Here is a 13,614-nt window from a genome sequence, read left to right as displayed (position 1 = left end):
TGATCAAAATTGTCATATAATAGTCTTCACATATTAAACAACTCTTAAAATAATAATTCAACCAATTTATCTATAATTAATTTATCAATTAATTCACCCGATAAATCACTCATGAATTAACCATTCTCATATTAACATTGAACCTCTTTTACGGAAATAACACAAGTTACCAAAATGTAGGGAATACATCGTATCATTACAGAAAATTATGTGAGCTAGCAAAGGGACCCGGTGGACATGTATAAATCAAGCTCCTATAATCACAACGCTACTTGTAAACCAACAAGTCCATCTCATGATTATAAAACTCTAGCGCTACTCTACTAAAAGCCTAGAGTTGCACTCTCGATTTATATAGCGTATTTACCAAGCTCTGAATAGCTCTCATCCTTGACTGAATATATTAGTGTATCATCCCTGTAGGATATCCATAATCGACTTGAGGTCAACTTCCGTTTTACCTTCCCGATTACATTTATCTTATGTTCCATTATCACACCATCAGAAAACCATTATTCATACCATTACAAATAGTAAACCATTAGATAACACAGAGTAGTCTAATGGCCGAGCGCTCATATTCTCTAATCCATAGATAATGCATAAGTGGATATCATTGACTCTTTGTAGGAGCTATGGATTCCACTATCTATGAATAACGAATCTACGCATACACGAGTCATACCCCCAATGTATTGGTAAGCGTACCTTTACATAATGTCAGGATGTCTCTACATTAAAGGATACAAGTCAAGCATACGGGTTCATTATCCATCTCAGGATTAAGATGACAACATATAATTTGTCAAAAGTGAATTGTTTTAATCAAACATAATTATTAATTTAAACAATTCATATTTGGTCCAATCCAATATAGATTTCACCATTAGAAACTATATCAATGTCTCCACCCATGGAGTCCCACCTCCGATGACTAAGACAAGCCGTCTCCATTAAGAAGTAGACAACATAACAATCTTAACATGAATAAAGCGCCCAACTTTATTCCCTCAATTGTGGATCATAAGATTTAGACTATCATCTTTAGATTCTTGTCTTCCGCATGTTCTTCACATTACATGCATAACCTAAAGATTTAGAATGACAGTCTCAGACTTTCAGTTTGCTTATCATACATTTAACTAATATGAACATAAAGAGGACAATACATAGATATATGAAATAAATAAATCTTTATTAATAGTCAAAATGTCTCAAAGAACATCGTTACATTTATTCCTAAGGGCATAAACTCTAACAATCTCCCACTTGCACTTAAGTGGGTAAATGTGACATGCTACGGATCCCCATAGCCTCGACATGCTTCTCGAAGGCCTTAGCCGGTAGGGCCTTCGTGAATGGGCTAGCCATATTGTCCTCCGACGCGACCTTGCACATTTTCACATGCCCTTCTTCAATAAAGCTCCTTATCACATGATAGTTCCTATTTATGTACTTACTCATTTTATGATATTTTAGTTCTTTGGTGTTAGCTATTGCCACACTATTATCACAGTAAAGTCTCAATGGCTTATCCACACCAGGATCTACTTCAAGAACCATTAGAAATTTACAGAGCCACACTACTTCTTTTGAAGAATCATTAGCTATCACATACTCGGCTTCCATCATTTAGTCAGAAGTGCAAGTTTGCTTAACAGTCCTCCAAACAACAGAACCACCTCTTAGAGTAAAGACAGAACCTGAAGGCGATTTCCTAGAATCCAAACAGGATTGAAAATCTGAATCTGTATATCCTAGAGGTGTCAAATCCTCCCCGAAATATATCAGCATATAATTTCTAGTCCTCTGAAGATACTTGAATATATGCTTGACCGCTACCCAGTGGTTAGGTCCTGGATTCGACTAATATCGACTAACAATCTCGACCGCATGGAAAATGTATGGTCGAGTATAAAGCATTGCATACATGAGCCTCCCAACCGCCGAAGCATAGGGTACCTTTGCCATGTATTCTCTTTCCTCAGATGTCAGGGGACAATCACTGTTCGAAAGAGTAATTCCAGACCTAGATGGTTGCCCACCTTTCTTGGAATTCTGCATTGCATACTTCTCGAGAATTTTATCTATGTATGAAGCCTACGAGAGAGCTAGCATTTTGTTCTTTCGATCTCTTAAGATTCGAATGCCCATAACATAATTAGCTTCTCCTAGGTCCTTCATGTCAAACTGTTTGGTAAGCCAAACTTTGACTAATGACAAAGCCCCTACATCATTGTAAATGAGTAGAATGTCATCAACATATAATAGTAGAAAAACCACTTTCTCATCTTGAATATGCTTATAAACGCAAGGTTCTTCCATATTCTGTTGGAATCCAAAAGTCTTGACCACTTGGTCAAATATTTTGTTCCAAGAACGGGAAGCTTGCTTTAATCCATAAATGGATTTTAGCAACTTGCAAACTTTCCTCTCTTGACCCTTAGCCCCAAAGCCTTCTGGTTGTACCATATAGATACTTTCCTCAAGATGGTCGTTTAAGAACGTTGTCTTGACATCCATTTGCCAGATCTCATAGTCAAAAGCAGCCGTAATGGAGAAGAGAATGCGGATGGACTTAAGCATGACTACAGGCGAAAAGGTTTTCTTATAGTCGATTCCCTCCTTTTGCGTGTATCCTTTAGCTACCAGTCTAGCCTTATAGGTTTTGACCTTTCCTTCTGCATTTCTCTTTCTGTTGTAGACCCATTTACACCCAATACCAAAGCCTTCTGGTTGTACCATATAGATACTTTCCTCAAGATGGTCGTTTAAGAACGTTGTCTTGACATCCATTTGCCAGATCTCATAGTCAAAAGCAGCCGTAATGGAGAAGAGAATGCGGATGGACTTAAGCATGACTACAGGCGAAAAGGTTTTCTCATAGTCGATTCCCTCCTTTTGCGTGTATCCCTTAGCTACCAGTCTAGCCTTATAGGTTTTGACCTTTCCTTCTGCATTTCTCTTTCTGTTGTAGACCCATTTACACCCAATAGGCTTAATCCCATCAGGAAGATCTACAAGTTCCCAGACTTGATTAAAATCCATAGATTCCATCTCAACTTTCATGGCTTCTGTCCAGAGGTTTGCATTAACATCCTCCATAGCTTCTTTGTAAGTATAAGGATCTCTGTCATGTTCTAAAGATTCTGTCAAAAAGGTCTCCCCATACCCATGAATCTCTCAAGTTCATGTCTGATTCTCCCACTACGCCGAAGCCCCTTAGGTTGTTGTAGAGTTTCCTTTTCTACTTTGATTCGATTGGTTTCCAAAAGAACTGTCAGTATGACCAAGTCACTCGATATTTCCTCAAGCACCACTTTGCTACGAGGTTTAAAGTGATTCATGTAACTTTCCTCAATGAATGTTGCATTCGTTAAAACCACGACTTTATTTTCCTTGGGGTTATAGAAATAACCCCCTTTCGTCCCTCTCGGATAACCTACAAAAATGCACACTTCTGAACGTGCTTCCAACTTGTTCGCCTCCTTGTCTAGGACATGTGCAGGACATCCCCATATGCGAATATGGTTCAAGGATGTCTTCCTTCCCATCCACAACTCGTGAGGAGTTTTAAGAACTGACTTTGTTGACATGTTGTTCAGAAGATAACATGCAGTTTGTAAGGCATATCCCCAGAAAGATATAGGCAATGTCGAATAACTCATCATGGACCGTACCATGTCCAACAAGGTCCTATTTCTTCTCTCAACTACACCATTCTGTTGTGGAGTGCCTGGTGTAGTTAAATGGGATAGAATCTCATTCTCTAATAAATGAATTCATACCTTGCTCTTGCTTTGATGTTCATGGGACCACAAATATCGCTATGCACAAGTTCAAGAACCTCTTCAGCCCTATTGCCCTTAGACCCAAATGGTCTTTTGGTCATTTTACCCTCCAAACAAGACTCACATTGGGGTAAGGACCCAGCCTTTAAAGAACTTAAAGGTCCATCCTTTACGAACCTCTATATCCTGTTAAGGCCAATGTGACTAAGTCACAAATGTTAAAGATTTGTGTCATTAGAGTGAGAAGTTTTAAGCCTTTTAGAGTTATTAATAACTTCAGTGTTTAGCAGTGAGTCCATCTTAAGTTTGATAAAATATAGATTATTTTGCATCCATCCATCACAGATAAAAGACTTATTTTTACGAATCACAACTTTATTATTAAAAGAAACTGAATAAGTATCCTTAAATAAAAAAATAACAGAAATAAGATTCCTCTTAAATTGAGGAACATAAAAATAGTCTCGCAAAAATAAACTCTTATAACTATCAAAATAAAGATGGACGTCTCTCACTGCTTCAGACAACACTGGAGTTCCATCGCCCATCCTCAACGTGAAGCTCTCATTTAGAAGACTTCTCGTTTGCTTGAACCCCTGCAGAGAAACACACACATGATTAGTTGCTACAGAATCTATGACCCAGTTGTCATTGGATTCCTCAACTAGACATGCTTCCACAATCAAAAGATCACACACACCTCCTTTGCCTTTAGAGGCTAGGTAGTCTTTGCAATTCTTCTCCATGTGCCCCACCTTCCCGCAATGAAAGCACTTGAGCTTGTTCGGGTTCTTCTTCTTCTTCTTATTCTTGCCCTTGTTTGGAGAAACTGAAGAACTCTCCTTCTTGGCTCCTTGCTTCTTCTTTCCATTCCCTGGAGAGGGTTTGAAGGAAGATGCCTCAGCCATGTTGGCATCCACAATAGTTGAACCCTTGATCATCTGCTCAAACTTTTGGAGTTCTTGCATCAACTCTGTCAGGGTTATATTCAGTTTAGCACTCAAATTGAACGTTACCCTAAACAGAATATACTTCTTCGATAAAGTCTCAAAGATCATGGTCAATTGAGACTCAGCATCAATGTTGGCCCCATTGGTCTGAGCGTCAGCCAAATAGCCCATCACCTTCAGCATATGTTCCTTCATGGAAGACCTAGCCTTCTGTCTGTAATTAATGAGATTACTTAGGGCTTCCCGACGTTTTTCAGTGGCTTGGCCGCCGAACATGTCCTCAAGATTATCCATAATCTGACGAGCAGTTATGTAATCTTGTAACACCCTGAAGAATTAAATAGGATTAACTACGGTAATTAAGATTTATTAGTGTGCCTAATAAGGTTTAATTAATTGATTTTTGATTAATAAATGTTTTTGACGTGTAAATTTAAATAATTCCAAGGTATTTAAATATTCTCAGTATTTACATTTTACCTAAAAGTGTGTATGGGCACATTTCTGGACTGCCTTTTTAATTTTCTGTGACACTTGTCCATTTCCTTTTCTTTTTCTTTTTCTTTTTCCTTGCTCGTGTACCCTCTGTCTCTCTTCTTCCTTATCATTCTTCACACTCTCTCTCATCTCTCTTATTATCTCTCGTTCTCTCACTCTCTCTCTCTCTCCCATTTTTGTCTCAAACTAACCGGATTTCGAACCAAAGAAGGATTTCAAGAAGTTTTCAACGCCAAGAGAAGAATTCAAGGTAAGATTTCTAAAAAACCTCTATTGATTCTTGGATTTTCATATTTATAAACTTATTTTGGTTCGAAATGGATTTTGATGGATTTTGAGTAAAATGATGGTAGAAATTAGAGATCTTGGGTTCTTTGGACTTGATTTAGCACTTAGAACTTGAATCTAGTGGTTTTCCTTTGAGATATCTCGATTTGGACTCAGATTTGCAGGTTTTTGGGTTGATTCTGTGGGTTTTCCTCACCCTGTTGTTCTTCACAGGTCGCTCTGTGTGGTCGACCGGACTGCATTGGGTATACCGGTTGACCTATGCGGTTGACCAAATTGCACACCACTGATCGACCAGTGGTGTTGCACTGCGCTGTCACCGGTCGACCAGTGTACACTAGGTTTAACTCTATTTTGCCTGAAAATGTTGTTTTGACCTCAGTTTTTAAGGAGAACCCAAATTAGCTTCATTTGGGGACCTAGAGTGAATGGATTAGCATCTTTAATCCATATTTTGAGATTTAAAACCTTTGGAATGATGATTTGAAACATGAAATGGTGTGTGAAACCAGTAATTCAATTATGGCACACTGATAGGAAATCAAATGGTATAATTGAGATTGAATCGCTTTAGGAATATAAATTGGATCCTAAAGCGTGGTTTTGTATCAGTGCTAGCTGAGGACTTGAATTGAGGGGCTTTGAGGAAGCGAAAGCCGGAATAGAGTAATGCTAGCCAGGTTTGATATTTACAAGGTATGATTTCTTACCCTTTCCATTGTGAGCCTGTTTTCAAAAGAGTTTTGGCCTTGCAAATGTTTTAAAGAAAGGGCATGTTTGCGAAAGAAAAACATTTTTACCCCCATGGCTTTTTGTAGTTCTAGGGAGTATAATGAACTGTTTCATAAAGTTTAATGAATGAATTCTTAAGATAAGAGATCTTGAAAATCGATAAACCGGCTGATGGCCTAGATAGGATATAGAGAGTGCATCGTTGGGGGCAGGAGCCGAAACCCAGCCCGGGGTGATATGGCTTGTGCATGTGGTTGTGTAATTAATTTATCATAGTATAAATTACTTGCTAATGCCTGTAATACAGAGATTTTCAGTTATACTTCCTTTGAGAAAAATGATGTGAGGTTTAGGCTGTTGTGTTGGAATTGAATGTTTATATTTATTTCATTGTTTAATCATTTATTTATTTACTCATTTATTTATTTAATTGTTTATAAAGTTATTTCAAAAATATATCCTACTGGGCCTTTCGCTTACGCCCTCCCAGGCGATTCTAGGAGCAGTGTGGAGTAGCTGAGTTACTACCACCTGATAGAGAGAGGATTGTGTTCATCCTCGTGGTGTATAAATGTAAGAATTTGTAAACTCTGATATTTAGATTTCTAGACTGTGGTTGATGTCTGTAATGTTATTTACATATTCATGTATGTACAATACTGAAGATCTTGTGGATAGATCCTATGGGTGTAGCCCTGAACAGTGTTAGAGGTGGGAGTTTTAGCCTCTTGAGATGTTCTTGTAATTTATTTTCGTCGCAATAGTGGGACTCATTTGGGAATTTCCTTAATATCTTATTTTCAATCGCGTTTAACCCCTAATCGAGCCTCCACGTCACTGACCCCAGCTTCGGGGTATGACAGAGTGGTATCAGAGCCCTTAGGTTTAAGAAATCACAGGATTGTACATACATGTGTGACATCAGATACCGCCGCGTCGTAGATCGGTTAACAACCCGGCACCACAGAATCAAGAATTCATGGATGCTATGTATGCTGCTTTCCAAGGTATGGCCACTCGAGCTCAAAATGAGGGACTGGTCGAGGATAGGAAGCAGACTTACATCCGTGAGTTTAGACGCACACCTATCCCCACATTCAATAGTGAGGGAGGACCCTAGGAAGCGGAGTACTGGTTTGACTCCATAGTTAAACACTTGAACACTATGGGAGTGCCGGAGAAGTATTGGGTAAAGTTTGCGGTGTATAAAATGGAGGGCCAAACAAGCACTTGGTGGAAGCAGGTGAGGAAAAGGCTTGACGTTACGGGAATAACTTGGGAATAGTTTGAAGCCATTTTCAATGAACAGTACTTCCCTCAGAGCTATCGGGATGAAAAGGCATTGGAGTTTATGTCCTTGCTATAGGGTGACATATCCGTGAAGGAATATGAGGCTAAATTCAACGATCTATCCCAGTTTGCACCATCTCTGGTGGAGTCTGAACACCTAAGGTGTCTTAAATTCGAGAAGGGCCTTAAGAATTCTGTAAGGAGATCCTTGGTGGCTCTAAGAATTCAAAATTTCTGAGACTTAGTCACTGCTGCTACAAGCATGGAGCAGGATAACTTAGCCTATCAGCAAAGTAAGGAAGCAGCTGGTCGAGTTTCTGTTTCTGGTGGACCACAGCGGAGTGGTAGAAGAAACTGTAACCAGAGACAGATTAGCAGAGAGATGATCAGTGGTGGTAGTAGTTCCTCTGGGAGTGATAGGAGTGGTCCCTATAGACCCAAGTGCCATTATTGTGGACAAGTTGGTCACATCAGGAGGAACTGTCCAAATCAAAATCAGCCGCCGACTCAGCAATCTCAGAGTGAGGCTTCTTACGGTAAAGGAAGACCACTACAGTTTGTGCTGCCTTATCAACCACAGCTGCCAACGCCAATGCCATACCCTCATGTACTAACCTACCGTCCACCTCAATATCTATAGTTTCAGCCTCAAGCGCCGGAACCTGTACAGATACCTCCGCCATAATAATATAGGCCAGGGACCCAACGGCCTAATATTAGTGATACAGGGAATGGGAGAGTGCAAGGACAAGCTTATACCTTGACAGGATGCAGTTCTGGAAGTCAGGCTAGCAAAATGGTGGTTGAGGGTATGATTCTAATCTCTCACTCATTAGCACATGTATTGTTTGATATTGGTGCTACCCATTCTTTCGTATCAAGCACTTTTGTACAAACTTTGAAACTGAAATCTGCGAGCTTGGAAACTCCGTTGATGTTGAACTCCCCACTAGAATGTGTAGAGGTAGCTAGTGTGTGTAAATCGTGTGAAATCACGATTGAGGGTGAGTGATTGAGAGCTGACCTGATAATCCTTCTGATGAGTCAATTTGACGTGGTACTCGGAATTGATTGGATAGCAAGATACGGTGCGATTGTTGATTACTACCGTAGTAGAGTGACCTTGGCGATTAATTCTGGAGTGATAATCACTTATCAAGCAGACATAAATCCAGTCCTGCAACAATGACTATTACGGTATAGCGTTGGGGGACGGAGAAATCTAACCTGCTTTTCATTCCTTCTTGCTATAGAAGGTGAACCCGAGGTAATGGGAGATAATACAAGAATTCCTGTGGTGGACGAGTTCGTGAATGTATTTCCTGAAGAGTTACCCGGTTTACCGCCGGATCGGGAGATTGAATTCGGCATTGATTTGATTCCGGGAACAGCTCCTATCGTCACTTCTCCCTACTGAATGGCACCTGCAGAAATGAAAGAATTAAGGAAGCAGCTTGGTGAGCTAGCGGAAAAAGGGTATATTAGGAACAGTACTTCCCCTTGGGGTGCACCGATGTTATTTGTAAAGAAGTACGACGGATCTCTTCGGTTGTGCATTGACTATCGTCAATTGAATAGAGTAACTGCGAAGAATAAATACTCATTGCCGATGATTGATGAGTTATTCGATCAGTTGGGTGGATCACAGTATTACTTTAAGATTGACTTGAGGTTAGGATATCACCAGCTTCAGATTAAGGAGGAAGACATTCTGAAAACTACCTTTAGAACTCGATATGGGCATTTCGAGTTTCTGGTGATGCCTTTTGGGCTGACGAATGCCCCAACTGCGTTCATGGACTTAATGAACCGTGTCTTCCAGCCGTACTTCAATCAGTTTGTGATCGTCTTCATCGACAACAATCTGGTATATTCAAAGACTTGGGAAGAACATGAGTAGCATTTGAGAATTGTTCTTCAGACTCTTCATGAACACTAGTTGTATGCGAAAAAGGAGAAGTGTGACTTCTGGCTGACAGAGGTGAAGTTCCTTGGCTATGTGATATCGAAACAAGGAATTTATGTGGATCCTTCCAAGATTGAGACTGTGCTACAGCGGGAAAGGCTGAAGAATGTGGCAGAGATTCATAGTTTCCTCCGACTTGCCGGATATTATCGACGTTTTATAAAAGACTTCTCGAGCATTGCTGCACCGATGACTCAGTTCACCGAGAAGGAAGTCATATTCGAATGGGATGCTGAATGCGAACATGCCTTTTAGGAATTGAATGCAAGACTGACAAGCGCGCCAGTCTTAACTATACCCGATAGCGAAGAGCCATATGAGGTATATTCTGACACCTCAGGGAGTGGACTTAGCTGTGTTTTGATGCAAGGTGGACGCATTGTAGCCTACGCATCTCGCCAACTAAAACCGCATGAACGGAACTACCTCACTCATGTCTTGGAGTTAGCAGCGGTGATACTCGCTCCAAAGATATGGAGATGTTATCTCTATGGAGCAAAGTTTTAGGTTTTCTCTGACCATAAGAGTCTAAAGTACTTGTATACTCAGAAAGATCTGAACCTCAGACAGAGGAGATGGGCGGAGTACATAGAAGATTATGACTTCACGCTGCAGTATCATCCGAAAAAAGCTAATGTGGTAGCTGATGCCCTTAGCAGGAAGGCTACAGGAATTATGGCGTTACTAGCTTTGGAAGACTGGAAAATGACAGAAGTTGTGAGCAATTATGAACTTCAGTACCACGAGGATTATAACCAGGAAATGATGTATAATCTGATATCCACACCGGCTCTTGTACAGCAACTGTTAAGCAGAATCAATGGCAAGATCCTCATCTCCAAGGAATCTTGATTCGAATCTAGAATGGAGAGCAGCTTGAGGATTGGAGAATCTGAGAAGACGGAGTGCTTTACTTTCGCAACCGCCTAGCCATTCCTAAGGTGGATGAGATCAAGAAGGTGATTCTGCATGAGACCTATAAATCAAGGTACATTATTCATCCGGGAAGCACCAAGATGTACCAGGACCTGAAGAGGCAATACTGGTGGAGAGGTATGAAGAAAGACGTTCGTGAGTATGTCTCAGAATGTGTAACTTGTCTCCGGATCAAAGTAGAACGCCAGAAACCTGCAGGAGAATTGCAGCCTCTACCTGTTCTGGGATGGAAGTGGGAACACATCATGATGGATTTTCTGATGGGACTACCGAGGACTGAGCACAAACACGATGCCATCTGGGTGGTGGTGAACAGGTTGACGAAATCTGTGCATTTCATACCATTCCGTGCGACGTATTCCTGGAAGATTCTGGCAGAATTATACCTGGAGCATGTCGTCAGAGTTCACGAAGTGCCGTTGTCCATTACGTCTGATCGCGAAACGCGTTTTAATGCAAGGTATTGGAAGAGTTTCTAGGAAGCCATAGGAACAGAATTGAATTTTAGCACCGCATTTCATCCTCAGACTGATGGACAATCTAAAAGAGTTATTCAGATTCTAGAGGATATGCTTTGTGCTTGTATTCTGGATTTTGGTAGAAACTGGAAGAAATATCTTCACCTTGCCGAGTTTGCTTATAACAACAACTATCATACCAGTATTGGTATGGCACCGTTCGAAGCTCTCTATGGTCGACCATGTAAATCACCTCTTTGTAGTTCTGGGGAGTATAATGAACTGTTTCATAAAGTTTAATGAATGAATTCTTAAGATAAGAGATCTTGAAAATCGATAAACTGGTTGATGGCCTAGATAGGATGTGGAGAGTGCATCGTTGGGGGCAGGACCCGAAACCCAGCCCGGGGTGATATGGCTTGTGCATGTGGTTGTGTAAGCAATTTATCATAGTATAAATTACTTGTTGATGCCTATAATACGGAGATTTTCAGTTATACTTCCTTTGAGAAAAAGGATGTGAGGTTTCGGCTGTTTTGTTGGAACTGAATGTCTATATTTATTTCATTGTTTAATCATTTATTTATTTACTCATTTATTTATTTAATTATTTATAAAGTTATTTCAAAAATATATCCTACTGGGCTTGTCGCTCACGTTTTATTGTTTTATAAATGCCCATGTAACTCTAGGAGCATTGTAGAGTAGCTGAGTTGCTACCACCCGATAAAGAGAGGATTGTGTTCATCCTCCTGGTGTATAAATGAAAGAATTTGTAAACTCTGATATTTGGATTTTTAGACTGTGGTTGATGTCTGTAATGTTATTTACATGTTCATGTATGTACAATACTGAAGATCCTATGCATAGATCCTGTGGGTGTAGCCATGAACAGTGTTAGAGCAGGAGTTTTAGCCACTTGAGATGTTCTTGTAATTTATTTTCATCACAATAGTGGGGCTCGTTTAGGAATTTCCTTAATATCTTATTCTCAATCGTGTTTAACCTCTAATCGAGCCTCCACGTCACTGACCCCGGCTTCGGGGCGTGACAAATCTTCATGCTGTGCTTAAAGCACAGTGGACATGCTCGCCATCATATAACAGCAAGCCATATCACCAGAGTCCTTCCAGCGTTGATATGCTAGGAAAACCTCATTAGGAGCATCAACAGATGGCTCTGGAGGACAAGGTGTATTCAATACAAAACTTTGTTTCTCAAAGGTTCGGACAATCTTTAAGTTTCTTTTCCAATCGGTAAAATTCTCGCCAGTTAAAGTGTGTTTATTAAGTATCGATGATAATGCGCTAGCAGACATTTTGATCTACAGTAGACATTCATATTTCTAGTATAAGCAAACTTGCATAAATATGTAGTAATCGAACAAATATATTAGATTTTCACACACAATCTTACAACAATAATTCCCCACTCAAAATTTTGTAAGTCTCCTAGGGGAGATCATGCAAAATTTAATTGGGAATACCATCCAGATCAATCTATGTCCAATACATATTGATAATCATTTTCTTTTACCATTAATTTAATTAACAGAGCTCCTAAGGTCATGTTCTTTTGCACGTGTTCTGGTGCGGTGTGGTTCATGATTACGCGATTATGTATCCTATGGGAAGATGACCCGTGGCGGCTAGATAAATCTAACGATTCTCTGCCACCCGCGCAAAGCCCACCTACGATATCAGCCAACCGCACACTAACACGTGACAAAGCAATGAAGCGCGCCACACCAAATTATTTCATACACCCCAAGAAAAGAAAAACTAACGTGGTTAATTCTAGAGAAGAAACGTACGAAAAGTTTCACTTCTTCCTTAAAAAAATGCATTTTTATTTTATAGGATGGAATATATCGTGTTTATATGTATACTACAGTACTTATTCGTTACTTTTCTGCACCTAATTTGTTCTATATAAACATTACTTGCCCTAGTGCTAGAACTTTAGACTGGCTTTTCTTTTATAGGATGGAATAGATCGTGTTTATATGTATACTACAGTACTTATTCGTTACTTTTCTGCACCTAATTTGTTCTATATAAACATTACTTGCCCTAGTGCTGGAACTTTGGACTGGCTGCCCGCAACCGTCCGAAAAGCCTGAGTTTTTGCTCGAGCCCGAGCCCGACCCGCCTGAGCCTGAATTTCACCTTGAACGGGCCGCAGGCATGTATTAGGCCGCCCGAGCCCAGCCGGGCGGCCCAAGCCCGCCCGAATTGCCCGAATTATTTAAACTTTTTTTTTAATATTAAGTTATTTTGTGTTAAAATTTATATATATATATTACAATTTGAAATGAACACACAAACTATATAAAAAAATTATTTCTTTATTAATTTTTAAATTTGTAATTCATGATTACCTCGTTAAAAACCTTACTAAGAAAAACCCAATTGGGATAAAAACTTGGTAAGGAAAAAAGAGTGCAATCATTTTGTGACGAATTATAAATTGTACAAACTTACATTGTTTATTAAATTACAAATACAATGTCACAAGTAAATACATATTTACAAATTACAAATTTACAATTTAATTTGAAGCTGAGGGATCGTCTTCAAAATTAAATGTTAATCGATTAAATTCATCGATCCATTCTTGGCTTGCCGGTGAAATTGTATCTTGTAGACGTTGATCGGCCCGATCCCAATCCTTAATGCAAACCAAGGCTTCAACAATATCCCTTT

This window comes from Morus notabilis, unplaced genomic scaffold (genome assembly GCF_000414095.1).
Source record: "Morus notabilis unplaced genomic scaffold, ASM41409v2 Scaffold652, whole genome shotgun sequence".
NCBI lineage: Eukaryota > Viridiplantae > Streptophyta > Magnoliopsida > Rosales > Moraceae > Morus > Morus notabilis.
This window is presented reverse-complemented; position numbering follows the sequence as displayed.